The sequence below is a fragment of the Pristis pectinata genome, chromosome 11, assembly GCF_009764475.1.
Source record: "Pristis pectinata isolate sPriPec2 chromosome 11, sPriPec2.1.pri, whole genome shotgun sequence".
NCBI lineage: Eukaryota > Metazoa > Chordata > Chondrichthyes > Rhinopristiformes > Pristidae > Pristis > Pristis pectinata.
This window is the reverse complement of record NC_067415.1, coordinates 86,459,800-86,480,311: the sequence shown is the minus strand read 5'-3', so window position 1 is coordinate 86,480,311 and position 20,512 is coordinate 86,459,800. Positions and strand designations below refer to the sequence as shown.

Here is a 20,512-nt window from a genome sequence, read left to right as displayed (position 1 = left end):
ACCTGAGGGGAGCCTTTCACAGCAGTCCCTGACACACAATGTATTGAGGTCAAGTCAAAGCCAAGTTTATTGTCACACGCACAAGTCCATGTGTGCACAGGTGCAATGAAGAACTTACTTGCAGCAGCATCACAGGCACAGAGCATCAGATAAGTAGCATTCACAAGAAAAACAAACACAATATTTACAAGAATAAAACACAATTAGAACAAAAAAAATCACTTTTAGTGCAAAGTGATCAAAGTGGTCAGTGTTGCTAAATTGTAGTGATTAGCATTTTTCTGGTAGGTTCAAGAACTGAATGGTTGAAGGGAAGTCGCTGCTCCTGAACCTGGAGGTGTGGGACTTCAGGCTTCTGTACCTCCTGCCCGATGGTAGCTGCGAGAAGATGGCATGGCCCGGATGATGGGGATCTTTGATGATGGATGTTGCCTTCTCAAGGCAGCACCTCCTGTAGATACTCCCAATGGTGGGGACTGCTTTTAGAAGTCCAGTCACACTCATGCCTACTGCAACTGTGGAGATTCAAATCTTAGCTCCTTGGCCAAGTTTTTGGTCTTGTGTTCTCATGTCCCCTGTAGAGCTAAGTGAAATTTTGATGAGTGAAATGCCCACTGCCATCTTATAAATATGTATGGGTGACAAGACCCTTCCTCATTCTAGAATTGGACCTCATGATTCCCTATGGACTGGGGGTGAAATTTCACTGCTAAGTTTGGTGAGTACAAATCAGCAAATGCCGCTTAAATGCAGCTTGTTTAAAACATGAGGGATAGAGAGATTTCAGTGGACAGCAAGAGCTATACTGATTCAAGGACTGGCTGGGCCAGCTCATCAAGGGTTTGATTGACTTGGTGTCTATGGGTAGTTACTAATATAATCAGCTTTTCAAAATGCTCCTGACATGGGAAATCCATTGGTGAGATGCAAGTTCAACTCAATCAAAGAGGGACATCTTGAAGAAGAACTTAAAGGAGGTAGGAGAGATAGAGAGGTTTAGGGAGGGAATTCCAGAGCTCAGAACCCGGGTAGGTGAAGGCATGTCTGCCATTGTTGCATGGTTTGCAATCCTGGAACCACAAGATTCCCAGAGTGGTGCAGTTACAGAGAGCTGGAGGAGTTTACAGGCAGTTGGAAGACAAGTATTTGAACCCCTAACCATGGCTTAATTGGGAGTTAGTGTAGGTCAGCAGGACGGGGACGGGGTGGTGGTGGGTCATGAAGTTGGTACTAGTTAGGGTGGGTTTGGGTTTATGGACGGGGAAGGTAGGACAAGTGTCCTGTGTAACAGTGGAGCCCAGAGAGAACACGGGCAGGGATCACAGTTCCTGCTGCAGAACTAGTTACTGATTACAGTCAAATCATTGCATCAGGCAGCCCAATGGCGCAGAATATCTAATGGAACCATCGCTGCAATTTCCTAATTGGAGATTGGAGTACATCTCCTGCTAGAGCTTGCCTAGGAAGCAGCTGATTCACGTCCTGATGAAGGGTCTCGGGCCGAAATGTTGACTGTTTATTTCCCTCCATGGATGCTGCCTGACCTGCTGAGTTCCTCCAGCACTTTTTGTGTATTGCTCCAGATTCCAGCATCTGCAGAATTTTTTGTCTGTCCGCGTTGATTAACTGCTTTTCTGATCCACTACTTGTAAACTGTTTTCTTGGTCTAACTTTCATTCTGGAGAGATGGGAAGGTTTTTGACTTATTAAAGGCAAAAATGTTTCTAGAGTCCCACAAGCTCCCACAGCTGGTGCTTTTACTTGGCTGTACTTCCAGTGGTGACAGGGTCATGGGCTATAGGGTCACGGGCTACAGTGTCACAGGATGTACTTCCACGGGCTACAGTGTCACAGGCTGCATTTCCACAGGCTGCATTTCCACAGGCTGCATTTCCACAGGCTGCATTTCCACAGGCTGCAGTGTCACAGGCTATTGTGTCACAGGCTACAGTGTCACAGGATGTACTTCCACAGGCTACAGTGTCACAGACCATAGTGTCACAATCTACAGTGTCAAAAGCTACATTGTCACGCGCTACAGGTTTCACGGGATGTTCCAGTTGTTTTTGAAAGTCACTGCATTTTATCTGACATTTCTGACAATGAACTCAGTAGCAGCAAGAGGGTAGAGAGTCTGTGAGAGCCAGCGATGCTGATCGCAATAAACTTTGACCTAGACATGGGAGAAACACTTGGAGACAAGAACCTGCAGACACTAGAATCAAGAACCTTCTGAAAGACCTCAACCTGCTGATTTCCTCCAACAGGTTGTGTGTTGCTACAGGAGAAACTCCTTTTTTTTTAACCAGTAGCTCCAGGTAGATGGGATCAGGGAGAGCCTCGGTGGAGAGCAGTGTGCTGCTCCCTCGGTACTGCACCGGAATGCCAGTCCGGATTGGGCTTGAGTCTCGGGAGTGGGAGTGACGGAGAGTGGGGATTGTCTGACTTGAGGTGGCAAACTCTCTCTGCTCCTGTGTGCCCAACATCGGTGTGGTCCAAAGGGAGAGAAATATTCTGAAGTGAATCATCCTGAGGGAGAGCGGAGAGACGGATGACTCAGTCATCTGCTGTGACTCTGGCAGCTGAACCACAAACCCTCCCGTATCCCAGACTCCACCCTCTGGAATTCTCTCCCTACCCCCTCATCCTGTCCCCTCTCCCTGACCCCCTCAGCTCTCCCTCTATCAACCTCTCATCTCCTCAACCTCTCCCTCCATGACCTCAGACCCCACCTATTCCCTAATCTCCTCAGCTCCTCCTCCCTTCCTAACCTGCTTTTCCCCACTCTACCTCCATCTCCCGCTTTTGCCAGCTATTCCAATCTTCCCAGGATACAGTGTCACAAGCTGTACTTCCACAATCTACAGGGTCACAGGATGTCCCTGCCACACTAACCATGCCCTTCTTTTTCTCTCTTTCCCTTGCTCCCCACTCCCTGCTTCCCAGTCTTCCTCCCCACACCGTCTCCTCTTCCCCTCTCCTCCAGTACCCTTCTCTCCCCTCCACGCTCCTTTCCCCTCTTCCACCTGTAAGCCTCCAACTTCGGTCACCAGGTGGGTGTGAGGAAGACGTACTGAGGCAGGAGCTCACTGCCTGTTGAGGAGGTGGAAACCAGGTCAGTCAGAGCTTCTGAAAAGGCGGTGCATTGGCACTGGAGAGGGGAGAATGCAGGGCTTGGAGGAAGAGTGGGAGAGGGTCCCTAATGGAGAGGATCTCCATGTTGAGAAATGTGCAGTTGTACACTTTGGAAACAGAAATAAACGGGCAGATTATTATCCAGAAGGAGAGAAAATTCAAAGCACAGAAGTACAAAGGGACTTGGGGGTAGTCGTGCAGGATACCTTAAAGGTTAACCACCAGGTCGGATCGGTGGTAAAGAAAGCGAATGCTATGTTGGCATTCATTTCGAGAGGTATAGTGTATAAAAGTAAGGAAGTGTTGATGAGGCTGTACGGGGCACTGGTGAGGCCTCATTTGGAATACTGTGTACAGTTTTGGGCCCCATATCTTAGGAAAAATGTGCTGATGTTGGAAAGGGTTCAGAGGAGATTTACGAGGATCATTCCCGGAATGAAAGGGCTTACGTATGATGAGCATTTGTCGGCTCTTGGACTGTACTCACTGGAGTACAGGAGAATGAGAGGGGACCTCATTAGAGACATTTAAAATGTTGAAAGGACTGGACAGAGTAGATGTGGCCAAGCTGTTTCTTGGTGGGTGAGTCCAGGAACAGAGGGCACAATCTTAGAATTAGAGGGTACAGGTTTAAAACAGAGATGAGGAGAAATTTCTTTAGCCAGAGGGTGGTGAATTTGTGGAATTCCTTGCCATGTACAGCAGTGGAGGCCAGATCATTGGAGGCGTTTAAGGAAGAAATAGATAGCTAAATAGTCGGAGTATCAAGGGATATGGGGATAAGGCCGGAAATTGGGGTTAGAGTAGTGTGTTTTTTTTTGCCCCCCCCCCCCCAATTTCTCATTTCTTTTTTTTTTCCCTTTTCTTTGGAGCAGACTCAATGGGCCGAATGGCCTACTTCTGCTCCCTTGTCTTGTGATCTTGGATCACTCCTCTTGGAGCTAGCGCCAAGTCAATGGGTAAAACTGCCTGTAACAATTCTGTGATTATACATCTCCTGATGTACCCTTCCGAGGTTCTGTGTTCAGTGCTTCCTCCTGTATCACTGGCAGGTTTCTCTGCATTTATTTCAACATTAAAGCTGCTCTATAAGTGAAAATTTATTAATAGAAATAATGCGTCATACATAAGATTAAGATACTTCTCTGTTGCCCTAGATTTTAGAGCTTCATTGTTTGCCAACATATGTCACATGTTAAAGATAAACACGTTAAGGCACTATTATTTACAGAGACTTCTTAAAAGGTTTTAAAATCCTTAATCATATCCACATGCAGACTTTTGTTTCCTTGCTGGGCGTAGAGATGGGAATGAGGGGTTAGTGTGGAGATCCCTAAATCTTTTGTGCCTTTTAGGGGATCAGTGATTGAGCCGGGGGGGAGGGTGAAGAATGTCTTTACGCTGTGGATTGCTGTGATCTGGGATGTGATGTCTGATGGGTGGTGGAGGAGGGAGGAGGGAGCAGGAACCTCCCCAGGGGAATCGGAGAAATTCTGGTGGGGGGGTGAACTGATTGGAAACTCTCTCATAGTGTCAGCACAATGTCAATGAGCTGAATTGCCTCCCACTGTTCTACGTTTGTCAGTGTGATCTTGTTCGTGACACAGTTTAATCTCCAGCATAACACTTGCAAGACTGAATTCAAAATCTAATTTTTGATCTGAGGGTGACGAAATATTAAACTTCAGAAATAGTTTGCAAGATTTTCCGGCTCCAAGCTGCCAGAATTGTGTCCTGTGGGCTGTGCTGCATCGCACCATGCACTTCCACAGAAGACCAGGTGTGTACAGCATGGAGTAACATTGACGCCTCATCTAGATGGGGAGGGCACATCCCTCCTCACCATCGGGAGTATCTACAGGAGGTGCTGCCTCAAGAAAGAAACACCCATCATCAAAGATCCCCACCATCTGGGCTATGCCATCTTCTCGCAGCTCCCATCAGGCAGGAGGTACAGAAGCCTGAAGTCCCACACCACCAGGTTCAGGAACAGCTACTTCCCTTCAACCATTCGGTTCTTGAACCAACCTGCACAACCCTAATCACTGCAGTTTAGCAACACTATGATCACTTTGATCACCTTGGACTAAAATGGACTTTTTTTTTGTTCTAATTGTGTTCTTTCTTGTAAAAAATTGTGTATAATTTGTGTTTTTCATCTGACTGCTGCTTATCTGATGCGATGTGTCTGTGATGCTGCTGTAAGTTTCTCATTGCACCTGTGCACCCATGGACTTGTGCACCTGACAATAAACAACTCTGAGTTGTAAGTTGGGACCTGCAGATCTGGAGGAGGCCATTCACCCCCTTGAGCCTGTTCTGCCATCCAATGAGGTCACAGCTGGTTTCTGTCTTAGCTCCTGGCTTGGCCCCAAATAACTTGACCTAATAAAGAAGTGATACTTCTAATATCCGAACCATAATCCATCTGTACAGAGCCCTATAAAATGTCAGATATTCAATGAATATCAATGTTAATGCTCTGTAGTTAACTCCCTGCTGCTGCATTATGTTGCCATTCAAACCTCCGCACTGGCCCTTCCCCCTTTGCTCCCAGTTAACCCAACTCCTCCATTTTACATGGCAGTTCAAACCCATGGCCTTGGAGAAAGTTTCTGTTCGTGTATTCCATGCTGTAAGAGGTGCTCATTGTTGGAGGGTGCATCTCTGATTTGAAGTGTGAAGCATCCACAAAGATCAGCTGGTACTTGGAAATATTTCCATAGCTAACAGCCCTCCTGTTGTCAGTAAACTGCCAGTGCATCAGCTGTGAAAGTGTAGGGGAAGGGGGCTCTGAGTGAAGTGGGGAGTGAACCCTTACACAATACATCAGTGATTAGGTTTACGTCTGTTTGTCGCACTCAGTTCACACCAGACCCAGCCAGGCCCGAACTGAGGGTTGTTGATTCTGGACTGGAGGGTGAACTTCAGTGAGGATCTCCTGATCAGGGCTGGTAAGGTCCACATGAGGATAAGATCACTAACGCAGCTATGGGAGTGATGGTTGACTACAGAAAAGGTTGAAAGGTCATCAATCAAAGCAGGGCAGCAGATTTATTCCATAACAGTTGAGATCCCACTGGCAGGCTCGATGTGTTCTCGAGCACATTGCCAAGGCAAAAATGCTAGCAATTGATCAGATTTCAACAAGATGTTCGGTATATAACTGAACAAAGACCAGTGGATGAATTGGTGTCTAATTGGATTATAGGATGTGATGGGTGTCTGATTGGATTACAGGATTGGATTGGTGTGTGAACGATTACATTACATAGTAGTTTTGGTGTTGGATTGATCAGATTACAGGGTAGGATTGCCGTCTGCAATCAAATTGGAGGGCGGGATTGGTGAATGATCACATTACAGGACATGATTGGTGGATGCGATCACATTACAGGACATGATTGGTGGATGCAATCATAATACAGGATGCAATTGGTGGATGAAATCACATTACAGGACAGGATTGGTGTCTGATCAGATTGATGAAGTAAGTGTGCATTTTCACAATTGTGTCTTATTGTTTGGGAAGACTTTTTCTGAATTGGATAGTGGTTGGAAATAATAGTGAGCAGTGCCCTTTAGAATGAAGTATACTGAGAGCATCAGCTGTAGCACAGCGTGAGCAGTGGACTGCTATAAATGTAATCAGCTCACACTGTGTTGGTCTTTCCACAGAAGTAAAGCTTTAAGGAGGGCGGTTATTTTGCTACCTGAGAGTCCTTGGAGCAGAGATTAGTGCTTCCTCTGTGACTGTGTCCTGTTGTATCACTGTGCAAATCTAATCTTCACTGGCATTTATTGTAAAGTCTGTCATTCTGAAACGGAAGCATTGTATCCCTGAGGGTGGGAACGGACGGTGCAGAAGTGGGGGGGATGGACTCTGAGGGGGAGTGTGGGGGGTACAGACGCTGAGGGGGAGTGTTGGGGGGACAGACTCTGAGGGGGAGCGTGGCGGGGGACGGACTCTGAGGGAGAAGGTGGGGGGATGTTCGAACCCTGATGGGGGTGGGAGTGGACAGTATAGAAGTTCTGTGGGGCACACACCTTTCTCCTGTGCTGTCTATATTCCCTGATTCTCCACAATCCCAGGGACACACTTAAAACCAAATTTCAGAAGATTTGGAATGAACCCTTCAGGGAATGACTTTGACCGTTTACAAGAGTTGATGAGGACCTGACAGGAAAACTGTGTGCCACTTTGGGGAAAGAAGGGGGGGATAGGACTGATTGAGGAGACCTTGGAAGAGCCAGCACAGGTGTGATGGGCCAACTGGCCTCCATCTGAGAGGGAGAACCTTCTCCAACATCTCCTTTCTCCACCAGCCCAGCCTGAAGGACAGGAGAGACTGGTTGTACAAGCAAACATAGAGACCTACAGCCCTGTGTCCACACCCCATTCGACCCTAGCCAACTGCCCCTGAGAGGGTGAGGGTGTACCTCCTTGAGCTCTGCAGTCCTTCTGATAAAGGTGCCCCCACGGTGCTGTGGGGGAGGGAGTTCCAGGTTTAAACCCAGTGACAGTGAAGGGGTTGGGGCAGTAGAGGGGAACCTGCAGGTGGTGGTGTTCCCCTGTGCCTTCTGTCCTTGTCCTTGGGAGAGGCCATGGGTTTGAGAGTTGCTGTTGGCATTGCCCGGGTGAGTAATTTGTAGATGGTGCACCAGTGAGTGTTGGAGGGAGTGAATGTTCAGGGTCATTGATGGGGGCCAATCAGGTTTGCTGCTTTGTCCTGGGTTTTTGAGTGCTCTTAGACCTGTGCTCATCCAGGCAGGAGTATTCCATCACAGTCGATGGTAGAAAGGCCTTGGGGAGTCAGGAGGTGAGTCATTCACCTTGGATACCCAGTCTCTGATTGCACTCTACTGCTGTCTGCTGCTGTTGAGCCTATGGTCAATGGTGACCTCCAGGGTTTGGAAGTTGGGAGATTCAGCAAAGGCGACACCAGAGACGGCAGACACTGGAATCTGGAGCAATGAACAATCTGCTGGAGGAACTCAGCGGGTCGAGCAGCGTCTGTTGGGGCGGGGGGGGAGGACCGGCCTGTCATCCTTCACCTCCTCAGTCCACCAATCTTCTTGGGCTCCTGTCTTACCCCTCCCCCTCTCCTCTTTACACCGACTGTCTCTCCTCTCAATCCTGATGCAGAGTTTCAACCTGAAACATTGTCAGTTCCTCCCCCACACCCCCTCCCCCCACACTTGCTGCTCAACCCGCTGAGTCCCTCCAGCAGATTGCTTGTTGCTCCAGATCCCGGTATCTGCAGTCTCTGGTGTCTCCAGCCTGAGATGTATTTGCTTATTCTGTATTCTGCATTCTGTTTTTCCTCTCGTACTACCTTGATGTATTTATGTACGGAATGATCTGTTTGAATAGCATGCAAACGAAAGCTTTTTACTGTATCTCAGTACATGTGACAATAATGAACCAATTACCAGATTGTTTGTTGACTCTGCAATGCTATTGAATGTCAGGGGTGGCTGCTCAGATGCTCTCCTGTTGTGGATGGTTTTTGTTTGGCCCTTCTGTTGTGCAAATGTTACTTGCCACTCAGCAGCCCACGTTGTGAATGCTGGCCAGGTCTTACTGCGTGCAGGCATGGGCTGTTTCACCGGCTGAGGCTTAACGGCACCTCCCCGGCTTCTTGTTGTGGTCCTTGGCAGAGGTCGAGGGTGATGGGAGTGACACCTGAGCAGAGGCAGTGGCAGGCACAGTTAGAGAATCACTGTTCACTGAGTGACATGCGTTACAGATTGTTTGGTTTATTAAGGTTTGCTGCTTTGGTTTATAATTACATGATTAGTGATTTAACTGCTAAAACGTCAAAACAAATAGACATTGGAGTTTACTGGATCTGAAGCATACAAGGAAGTGAATGAATACCAACGTCTAATAATCCTGATTATCATTAAAACTTTTTGTGCGGGCATCGGATGATTCTTGTCGGTTGGCTAAAATGCAGGCTGTGTCTCAACGTTCCAGCTGCATTCCCTGACTTTATTGCAACTGCTTAATTTTGGGCCAAACCTAACTGAGGTGAGGTCGTAGGAGCTCTTCCAGGTCTCGGGTTGATGAGAACACTGCCAAGGTGCTGACGGCATGTATGTTCCTCACTTGACACAACAGCAACATTCAACAGATTGATTTGCAAAACCGCACGAAGGATTTCCCAGTCATTATTTCATTAGTGCATTTGTTGAGTATTTTTCAAGCACTGACTTCGTACACTCCCTTATTTGTTTACCCCTCATTTTGATGACCAAAGGTTTGAACCGTTCAAAATCCTTAAGGGGATTGACAGGGTAGATGGAGAGCGGAGTTTTCCCCTGGGTGGGGTGTATGAACCCAGGGCCCACAGTCTCCACACAAAGGGTCAGCCACTGAGCACTGAGGTGAGAAGAAACTTCTTCGCCCAGAGGGTGGTGAATCTTTGGAATTCTCTCTCCCCGAGAGGGCCGTGGAGACTCGGTCACTGAGTGCAGATGACCCCCCCCCCCCCCCCCCCCCCCCCCCACCCCACACCCCTCCATTACGGGAGGGGTTGTGTTCCTAGAAAACAGTCCATATTGTGGTTTTCGGTAGGGTGAAGCTGTGCCGTCTGCACGTGCATCAAGAAGCGCGAGTTGAAAAAAATTACATTTTGAGTTATTTATTTATTTGTTTTCACATTAACTTTGTAGGAGTGAATTTCCACTCCCCAAACTGCCGTAAGGTGGGGCTCGGCTGCCGTAAGGTGGGGCTCGGCTGTCGTAAGAAGGTAGAGCTCAATAGACTTTTAAATATCAAAGGAATGAAGAGACGTGAGGTTGGAGGAAGGTGACGCAGGGGCAAAAGATCAGCTGTGATCACTTTGAATGACAGAACAGGTACAATGGGCCAAATGGCCTATTCCTGTTTCTATTCCTTATTTCACTGGTCAAAAGTGGATGTTTTAAGGAGTGTTTTAATGAAGGAGGAAGACCAAGAGGTTTGGAGAGATCTCAGTGGAATGAATTTGCTGCTGTTGCTTTCCGTGGTTTTGTTAAAGGCTTTCACCAGTGGTTTAATGAGTTTTTACTGAGGTATATTTCTTTGAAGTGCTGTGCGAGGTAACAATCTAATCTCACTATTTACATCACGTGGCACAGAGAGAATGCTCCGTAGTTAATATAACAAGAGAAGTGGTCCCCTGCTGCACCCTTTTGCAGAAAGGAAAAACCAATTTTACAGAAGTCCTGAACCCCGATGGTGGATTGTAATTATCTGAACTGTTCTCAGTGAACTCAGACTGTTCATACTGGCAAACACTGGGGTCAGTGTTGTAAGGGCAGGACAAAGCAATGCTTGGTCCCTTTCTCCCCAACAGCTTAATTGCAGTTACACAGTACTGCTTGATAGTGGCCTGCAATATCATCACAGAGTCAAGGATAGTTGGATTCCAGCCCTCGGGAGCCCTGGGACACATTGCAAAGCCTGGTGGATGGACTGAATGGTGGAGATGGGAGCCATTCCCATTAGCAGACATTAGCAGGTAGTGTGATTGAAAGGTTTGGGCCACAGGTACTGGGTGGAGTGTGAGGGGATGCTCCTCTCCTCAGAGAGGAGTTAGGATTTGGAACTCACTGTAAGGGGATGGGGTGGAGGGCAGTGAGAACAGAATCAATCATGGCCTTCAAAGGGAATTGGAGAGGCACTTGGTAGAGACTGGTTTGTATGGTTTATAGATACCAGTGTGGTAAAGGGGCTGATTGCTCTTCCAGGAGCCAGCATGGTCTCAATGGGCTGAATGGCTCCTCCAGAGTTCTGTGATGAACAAGAACACAAGGCAACAGGGGCAGGAGGAGCCACCAGGCCCCGCAAACCTGTCCCACCATTGAACTTACTCATGGCTGATCTGTGCTGGCCTCGGCTCCTCTTCTGTGCCATTTCTCCGTATCCCTCTGTTCCTCGATCCATCAAATATTTATCCACCTCCACTTTAAATACTTCTAATGATCTGGCTTCCCCCACCCTCGGGGGCAGAGAATTCCGTAGATTCACCACCTGCTGGGAGAAGACATTTCCACACACCTCAGTTTTAAATGACCAGCCCCTAATCTTGTGGTTATGTCCCTCTGCTCATGGCTCTCCCATTGGTGGAAACATCTCAACATCTGACCTGTCAAACTGCCTGAGGATCTTACGTTCTTTTAAACTCCAAAGAATACAGACCCAAGCTAGTCTCTCTGTCTCTCGCTCTTTCATATATCTCTCATTCTCTCTTTCTCTCGTATCTCTCTCTCTCGTGTATCTCTCTCTCTCTCTCGTATCTCTCTCTCGCTCTCTCTCTCATTGTAAGCCTGGAGCCTCCAGGAATCAACAGCTAATATCATGGCCTTAGGTGCAGCCAAACACCTGCAGGAAAACTTGGGCTTATCGTAAAAGTATTATTTGAACACCTTAGTAATAATAGCAGAAGGAGAGGTGGTACTGAGGGAGTGTCACACTATGGGAGGGGCAGTACTGAGGGAGTGTCACTCTGTGGGAGGGTCGGTACTGAGGGAGGGTCACACTGTGGGAGGGGTGGTGCTGAGGGAGCATCGCACTGTGGGAGGGGCAGTACTGAGGGAGGGTCACACTGTGGGAGGGGCAGTGCTGAGGGAGCATCGCACTGTGGGAGGGGCAGTGCTGAGGGAGCATCGCACTGTGGGAGGGGCAGTGCTGAGGGAGCATCGCACTGTGGGAGGGGCAGTACTGAGGGAGTGCTGCACTATCGATCCTATTTTTTTAGATGAGATGTTATATTGAGGTGGCTCTCAGGTATATATTTAAGCATGTGCATGGTGGTATCTGTGTATCTACATGTATGTTCACACGGTGACCCTGGACAGACAGGAGACATGTTGGGAGATTGCTCTGAAGCAATGCAACCATAGAACTGCCAGAACTGCCAGCCTGTGAGCTTAAAGGCTCAATGTGTGAATAGGCTAAATGGGCTGCTTTGCAAATAAGACTGTTTGCAACAAAGTGCCATGAAGACAATCCAGACATCGTAGATCCTATTTTCAAAGAGAATGGATGAGTATTCTCACGATCTGGCCAGCGATACTTAAGCCTTACCCAACATCTGTAAAGCAGATTATTCAATCATTATTACATTTCGTGTGTGGGAGCTTGCCATGCACCTATTGGCTGCACTTCTGGTACATGACGACAGACAATACACTTCAAAAGTGTTTCATTGCCCAGAAACGCTCCTGAATTCCCTGAAAGGGATGTGGCAGGAGCTACAGCAATGTTATCTGCCTCCCTTTCGTTTTTGTGAATGAAGTGTACAGATGTAAGAGGGCCATTGTGTCCTGTCCACAAGGGATTCAAGGCCACATCACACCATCCCCCTCCCCGTCAAGAGCATTTATCAAACTGCTCAAGAGAGGCCGTGACTGCTCAAGAGAGGCCGTGACATGTTTCAAAAGGGCTCCCTGTGGGTTGCAACAGGACTGGCAGACCCTGAGGTCCTGTGTTTGTGTGAGCTACTTACCATGGTTACTGCCCTACTTGCTCTGCAGTGTTGGCAAGGTTCTGTCTGCCGTGGACTTGAGCTTTTAAAGCAGCAACAAAGTCTGCGGTGCTGGACTAAAGCCCAGTGCTGGAGAGTGAGTGCGAGGGCTCTGCTTCAACCACCAGGAGTGAGCATCCCTGCTTTCTAAAGCCTCTCCAGTATGACTGCAGTATTACCACAGTGCAGCTGACACAGTGCACCAGGAACACTGCAGCCCATGCAGGGGAAATCAAGCTGCAGATCTGTCTCCCATAACAACCTGCAATCTCGCACAGATCTGGCGTCAGGATAGACCGTGCGCAGAGCAAGGGGGAGATTGACTACGCAGTGCATGTGCAAAGGGATTTCATTCCGAAGGTGCTGAATAAAAGCTCGAGGAACCACAGCAACACAAGGCAACATTAAGCGACTGATCTGCGGCAGGCTGCTTGGGTTGGAATGCAGGAAGGAGGGAGAACAAGGATTATGTCAGAAGAAGCATCCTCCACCACCGCAAATCACTTCATTGCCTGTAAAATGACGTTTTGGACGAGCAGCCCCTGTCGTAATGTGGGAAGAGCAGCAGCCAGTCTGTGCACGGCAAAGTCCCATGGAGCAGAGAGCAGATAATCTGGTGATTTTTTGGTTGAAGGGTAAATATCAGTTGGGGTGTAGGGGAAAACCTCCCCAGCTCCTCCTCCATGGGTTCTGTGGGATTTAGGTCCCATCCTATTTGTTTCCAGGGCCAGTGGAGTCAGTGTGGTGGAGATCCCAGTCATTGGCACACAGAGGAAGGCCATCCAGCCCATAATGGGAGAGCAGTCCAGACAGTCCCAGTACCGACCCCATCCTGCCTGAATCACTGCGCCTATTCCCCTCCAGTGCCCATCCAATTTCTTTCTGAGACAATGAATGGTCTTCACTTCCACCATCTATGTAGGCAGCAAATTCCAGGTCACCACCGCTCGCTGTGTTAAAACCTTCCCTACATCTCTTGCCCAAAACCTTAACCATATCATCCCTGGTTCCGGTGGCATCAACTAGTACTGACCCATGGCTCCTGTCTTGAAATCATGAGTTAATCCCTTTAGTGGAGACAGGGAATGAATATTTCGGAAAACCCAGCAGCTTCACAGCCACATTCGCTGGTAACTTTTGCTGCACTCATTGCCGGATATTCTAAGCTGAGTTCAGACCACAAAGTGCCACAGTCCGATTTGTACACGTGGTATGTGGATCAGAAGCAAGGGCCTGAAGCTTTCATTTGTTGTATTTGATTCATTTCAGGGAGTGTGTTTCAATTCTTGTTCTTTGGCAAAATCGTGTCTTCCTGTTCCTAAAAACATCTTGGACATGTGCATCAAATTTCGATTTCTATAAACACAACTGTCAACGACCATAATACCTCCTGTGTACTGGAAGCTGTCCACTCCCACTCCAACTGGTGCCAACCCCGTCTCCTCCCTCGATTTGCCTGAGCGGTGACCTCTGTTCCATGTTCAGGAATGCTCAATATCCACATTCTAAAAGCAATGAGTGTGCTTAAGATTCTAAAATGTTTTCCCAACATTCACACAATGTAATAAAAAAAAGTAAATTTTCAGTCAAAATAAAAAAAACTGCAGATGATGGAAATCTAAAACAAAAACAGAAAACGCTGGAAATACTCAGCAGGTCAGGCAGCATCTGTGGGAAGAGAAACAGAGTTAATGTTTCAGGTCAGAGACCCTTCATCAGAACTGGGAAGGAGACATCAGAAGCTTGTAAAGCTGTGGAAAGGTAGGGAGAGTGATATCTCTGATGGGGTAAAACTTGCCGACACTGCAGAGCAAGTAGGGCAGTAACCATGGTAAGTAGCTCACACAAACACAGGACCTCAGGGTCTGCGAGTCCTGTTGCAACCCATAGGGAGTCCTTTTGAGACATGTCACGGCCTCTCTTGAACAGCTTGACAAATACTCTTGATGGGGAGGGGGATGGTCTGATGTGGCCTTGAATCCCTTGTGGACAGGACACAATGGCCCTCTTACATCTGTATGAGCTGTAAACAAGGTTATCTGGTCAGTGAGTGAATGGGAGCAGTTACAGAGTGAGACCATGGACAGAAGAACCGAGACAAAAGAATAACAGAGTTGCAATATGCAGAACAGGAGGACAAGCCCAGGCTGGGCATGTTGTACACTCCCAGAGAGAGAGAGGAAAAATGAAAAAAAATCCTAAATTTTCTGTTGGTCTTAAGGATTTTGCTTTGGATTTTACTGGTCAAACAAATCTTCAAGCCCTAATCAAGTAACAATGACACCATCATACCTAGTTTTCAAAAAGATTGGTCAAAAGTGGGAGTTCTGTTCTTACTGAGGAAGCAGTTGCATTTATCGTCACAGATTCTCGGAAGTTAAGGGAATCGAGAGATATGGGGTCAGGGCAGGAGAGTGGTACTGAGGTAAAAGGTGAGTCATGAGATTGATTGGTGGAGCTGGAACGAGGGGCTGAATGGCCTCCTCCTGCTTCTACTTCTTGTGTTCTTTTAAACTGATGAAGTATAACACTTTGGATCATTGGCATTAGTTCCACAGAGGCAGAACCTGCCTCAAGAAATCAGCAATGTGTGCCTCCAACACCACTTCTGTCTACTCCGCCATTTAATAAGACCACCACTAAACTTTTACCTGTATCATTCTCCTGCACAAAAAGTAATCCACATCCCCCGATTCTCTTAATATGTAGAAGTCTACTGATCACGGGTTTGAGTGACTGAGGCTCCAGGGTTCTCTGGGTGAAGAAATTTCTCCCCATATTTGTCTTGAACATCCAACCCCCTTTTCTGAGACTGTGACCCCTGGTTCTAAACATCCCAGTCTGGGAACATCAGCCTCACATCTACCCAGTCTAGCCCCTTACAAATCTTGTACAGTTCAATGCAAACACCTCTCATTCTTCTAAGCTGCATGAAACACATTTTAACTCCTGAGGTAGATTTCCTATTGCATCAGCAGGGATGATATAGTTGTAATAAAATGGATAAATATCCCAATCCTTCCCTGGCAAGGCTAAAAATATTAGTGGTAAATTGATAAATTAGTTTATTATTGTCACAGTGAAAAACTTTGCTTTGCATGCCATCCATGCAGATCATTTCATCACATCAGTGCATTGAGGTAGTACAGGGGAAAACACTAACAGAATGCAAAATATAGTGGTACAGTTACAGAGAAAGTGCAGTGCAGACAGACAATAAGGTGCAAGCCATAACGAGGTAGATTGTGAGGTCAAGAGTCCATTTTATCGTACTAGGGGACCATTCAATAGTTTTATAACAGCGGGATAGAAGCTGTCCTTGAGCCTGGTGGTACGTGCTTTCAGGCTTTTGTATCTTCTGCCCGATGGAAGGGGGGAGAAGAGAGAATGTCTGGGGTGGGTGGGGGTCCTTGATTATGTTGGCTGCTTTACCGAGGCAGCAAGAAGTGTAAACAGAGTCTATGGAGGGGAGGCTGGTTTCCGTGATGTGCTGAGCTGTGTCCACAGCTCTCTGCAGTGTTGGAATTTTCAGATTGTTCCTTGTGTTATAGGCAGGGAATTGATTGGAGTGTGTGTCAGAGGAGAGGTGTAAATCAGTGATGACATTTGCAAGGAGCCCTCACATTGGTGAGGCCAATAATGAAGTGGAAAAGTCTAAAGTTGCCTTTAATTATCACACATGGTAACGCCGAGAATTGAAGGCACGAGCTCACATCATCACAGTGTTTGCCTTGCTGATGATGTGGGGCTGCTCTTCATCCAACAAAGGAAAGGTTAAGTGATCTGTCGGGTCTTTGAAGCTGGCAGACATGATATCAGGCCAGAGATGAGAATATCAAAATATGTAGACTGCCTTAAACAGAGGATAATTACATGTTCTGACTGATTACATCCTCAAACATTCCCTAGGGAAGGGGTGAATACAATGCCCTCTGCAAAGCATAATCCAGACACGAGTGCTGGAAAAGAAGTCAGACTTGCATTTCTATAGCACCTTTCATTGGGCCAGGGTGTTCTGATGCACGTTACAGCAGATTAAGTATTTTTTAACTGTTGTGATGTAGTCAAATCCTGCACAGAATGATCCCAAGTTGACCTGTTTGCAAGATAAATATTGAAAGAAAAAGCTTTACATTCCTATAGCACCACATTCCCCTCAGGTCATTAGGAAGTGCTTTAAACCCATGGGCGATCCATACTTTGTAGTGTCTAGAATACATGGTGAGCAATTTGTGCACAGCAGGATCCCACAAACAATCTGTTTCAGTGGTTTAGGGATAATGTTGGACCACTCACTGGGGAGACCTTCCTGCCGTTCTTCAAAGTGTAGTCGTGGGATCCTCATCACCTACCAGAGGGGTCAGAGAGAGCAAGGGGGCACATTCAACAGCGCTGCAATCCCTCAGCGTGACAGGAGGCAGGATTGCACTTCTGCAGCCAGTGAAATACTTCCAAAGTGTGTTGACTATGCTAATGTAGGAAAGGTGGCAGACTATCTGTGCACAGCAAGATCCCACAAACCACACCGCAACAACGGCCAGCTAAACTACTTTAACAATCCTGGTGGTGGGGCAGGACGTTACTGATTTTAGAATCATTGAATCACACTGCATGGGAACAGGCCTTCGGCCCAACACATCCGTGCTGATCACCCATTTACACCAGTTCTACGCTATTCCCATTTCTAATTCTGCCACATTCCCGTCAATTCCCCCCAGATTCTCCTCCTCATCCACACACAGTGGCCAATTAACCTACCACATCGATGAGGGCAGGAGGAGGAATCGTTTACATCCACTGGCAGGCTCTTAGCTTAAAGCTTCATGTGAAAGCCAGCAGCTTTGAGAGTGTAGCATGCCCTCAGTACAAGACAGGAGCATCAGCCTGGAGCTCTGTGCTCATGTTTGGACTTGTAGCCACTACACGCTGCCACAGTGAGAGTGCCATGTGGTGACAGCTGAGGAAGCTCACAACTAAATCGCTCAGATTCATGATATTTATCCGAGGACGTCGAGCAAAGCTTTGGGAACTGATGTCCACTGCTGTTGGACACGGGGCCGACCCAGCAGATTGGTATGGAGCTGCTGTCATTGTGTGGAAGGCTGGGACACTGGTTCAGACATTGCTGCTCCAGTGTATGGATTGGTTATTGTGGTGAAGCTCAAGGCTCCATACTTCCATATTCCATTGCGATATAGAAGCAAGCCTTTCGGCCCATTGATCCCATGCTGGCTCTCAGAACATTCCATTTTCCCTGTAAGTGATTCTCCCCACATTCCCATCAACTCCCTGAAGTCCATGTGCTCTCTCTCACCCCCCTTCCCGTTTACTGACCTGCTCTGGCACAGATCCAGTACAGCTGTGATTTTAAAGTTCCCATCCCAATGTTCAAATCCCATCGTGATCTCCCCTCACCCTCTCACTGCTCCACCCCCGTCACTGTACACTTCCCGTTCTGGCAACTAGATTCTAGTCACTGCACCATTTGTGGGTGGAGAGAGGGAGTGTTGTGGGAGGGGTGGTACTGAGGGGGGGTCACACTGTGGGACGGGCAGTTCTGAGGGAGGGTCACACTGTGGGAGGGGTGGTATTGAGGTCTCTCTACGTGGTTTTCTTCTTGGAAGGACTCTGTTTTGCCAGGTGTTGGTGTCTGTGTTCCGGGCGCTGTGGGAGGGACGGCGCTGGAGTTTCATCACACGGACTGGCTGCTTATCTGGAGAAGACTCTCACCTCTCCTTTCTCTGCACTGCTCCTTTACGGGACTAATTACTGGTGTGCCCTGCTGGGTGTGTCACTGTTTATTGCGCCAGCAGTGTTTTGTGATTACTGACTGCGTAGTGCCTTGTCATGGCGGCTGTAAAGGCTCTAAGATGGCGGGGCCTCGGTCCTACACAGCAGTTGCAGCTCCTGGAGGCATGGCTCCTGCGCAGTCATCACCTTTCAATCTGTTGACTTTGTGAAATGCTGTGCGCAGTTCTGTGCCTCCGTCTGTGCCTCTGTCAGTTGGTCTGGACGGTGGTTTCCAGGCCATGTCTGAGACAGTGGGGGGGGGGGGGGGGGGGGGCGGGGCAAGTATTGTTGTGTTTACCTAGATGTTCAGTAATATTGTGTTCTTTTTGTGGTCTGCACTGGAAGTTAATTTGAAGTGAGTGTGTAGTATGTAATAAAGACAAACTAATTGTGAAATAAAAGGGGCGGTACTGAGTCAGCGCTTCAGTATCAACCGGTATACTGAGGGAGTGCTGCAGTGCTGTGGGGGTGCTGCAGTGTTGGAGGAGCAGTGCCGTGGGGGTGCTGCAGCGTTGGAGGAGCAGTGCTGTGGGGGTGCTGCAGTTTTGGAGGAGCAGTGCTGTGGGAGTGCTACAGTGCTGTGGGGGTGCTGCAGCATTGGAGGAGCAGTGCTGTGGGAGTGCTGCAGTGCTGTGGGGGTGCTGCAGCGTTGGAGGAGCAGTGCTGTGGGAGTGCTGCAGTGCTGTGGGGGTGCTGCAGCGTTGGAGGAGCAGTGCTGTGGGAGTGCTGCAGCATTGGAGGAGCAGTGCTGTGGGAGTGCTGCAGTGCTGTGGGGGTGCTGCAGCGTTGGAGGAGCAGTGCTGTGGGAGTGCTGCAGCGCTGGAGGAGCAGTGCTGTGGGAGTGCTGCAGTGCTGTGGGGGTGCTGCAGCATTGGAGGAGCAGTGCTGTGGGAGTGCTGCAGCGCTGGAGGAGCAGTGCTGTGGGAGTGCTGCAGCGCTGGAGGAGCAGTGCTGTGGGAGTGCTGCACCATTACTTTCAACAGCCCAGGTTCCAAGTTCCAGAATTCATTGATCACAGTGGTGAGTGAGATGGGATGAGGTGTAAATCTGGCATCTCGCTTTTCTTGTCAGCTTCCTGACAGAGGGGGTAGGTTACAATTGGCCCCACTAAATCAGCAGGGAGACATCTGTGGCTGGGGGGGACTTCAGTACCGGATATCCCAGGTGGGCAGAGAAAATAACCTCGACTGTCCGTAAGGATCACTTCAGGTCGTGGCTGACAGAATGCAAAGACCGACTAAAAATAATTTAATAAGCAGAATGTGATTGGATTTTATTAGGAAGCTTTATCAGGTCAACGTTCAAACCCTGACAGTGAAACTGATATTGATTTTGCCAAGTCAGCTTATTTGTTGTTTGGAGGAGATGCGAATGCCAGGAGAAAGTGTTTGAGTGATCCTCAAAATATTGTGAACTCTGAGGGTAATCTTGGCTCCTGATGAGGGAAGTTGCTGCAGTTTTTACAAGCAGGGTACAAAAAATACAAAGCACAAAGTTGTAAAGAATTGTAACGTTGTTGCTCTAAATTGGTATTGGTTTATTATTGTCACTTGTACCGAGGTACAGTGAAAAGCTTGTCTTACAAACGGATCATACAGGTCAATTCATTACACAGTGCAGTTACATTGGGTTAGTACAGAGTGCATTGATGTAGTACAGGTAAAAAAAAACAATAACAGTATAGAGTAAACTGTCACAGCTACAGAGAAAGTACAGTGCAATAATATGCAAGGTCACAACAAGGTAGATCGTGAGGTCAGAGTCCGTCTCATCGTATAAGGGAACCGTTCAATAGTCTTATCACAGTGGGGTAGAAATCATTAACTTTCTGTAGAAAAAAAGGTTTACATATTTCCGAGTTATAGTAAAAAAGGAAAAAAAAATTCTTAATTCTTGTGTGGGAATCTCCGTTATTGAATCTGTGCTGAAATACATGATGGGGTTAATCATTAAGAAAAGATCCTGCATTTCTGTAGCACCTGGTACAATCTCCAAGTATCTCACAGCACCTTACAGTCAATTATTCTTGAAGAGTACTCTCTATTGTAGGAAATGAAGCAGTCAATTCATAC

The 20,512-nt window shown here is 47.7% G+C and overlaps 1 protein-coding gene across 3 annotated transcripts in view; it reads left to right on the top strand.

The window, feature by feature from the left end:
* The window catches only part of fgf14 (fibroblast growth factor 14), a 339,581-nt gene that overhangs the window by 128,457 nt on the left and 190,612 nt on the right, over window positions 1–20,512 (top strand). The window contains exon 1 of one of the 3 annotated variants that reach the window (XM_052026635.1): window positions 6,602–6,625. The exons of the other annotated variants lie outside the window; for them this stretch is intronic. The gene's annotated coding sequence lies outside the window, so the exon portion shown is untranslated. Of the gene's footprint in view, window positions 1–6,601; window positions 6,626–20,512 lie in introns of those variants that run through there. 3 annotated transcript variants of the gene reach the window in all.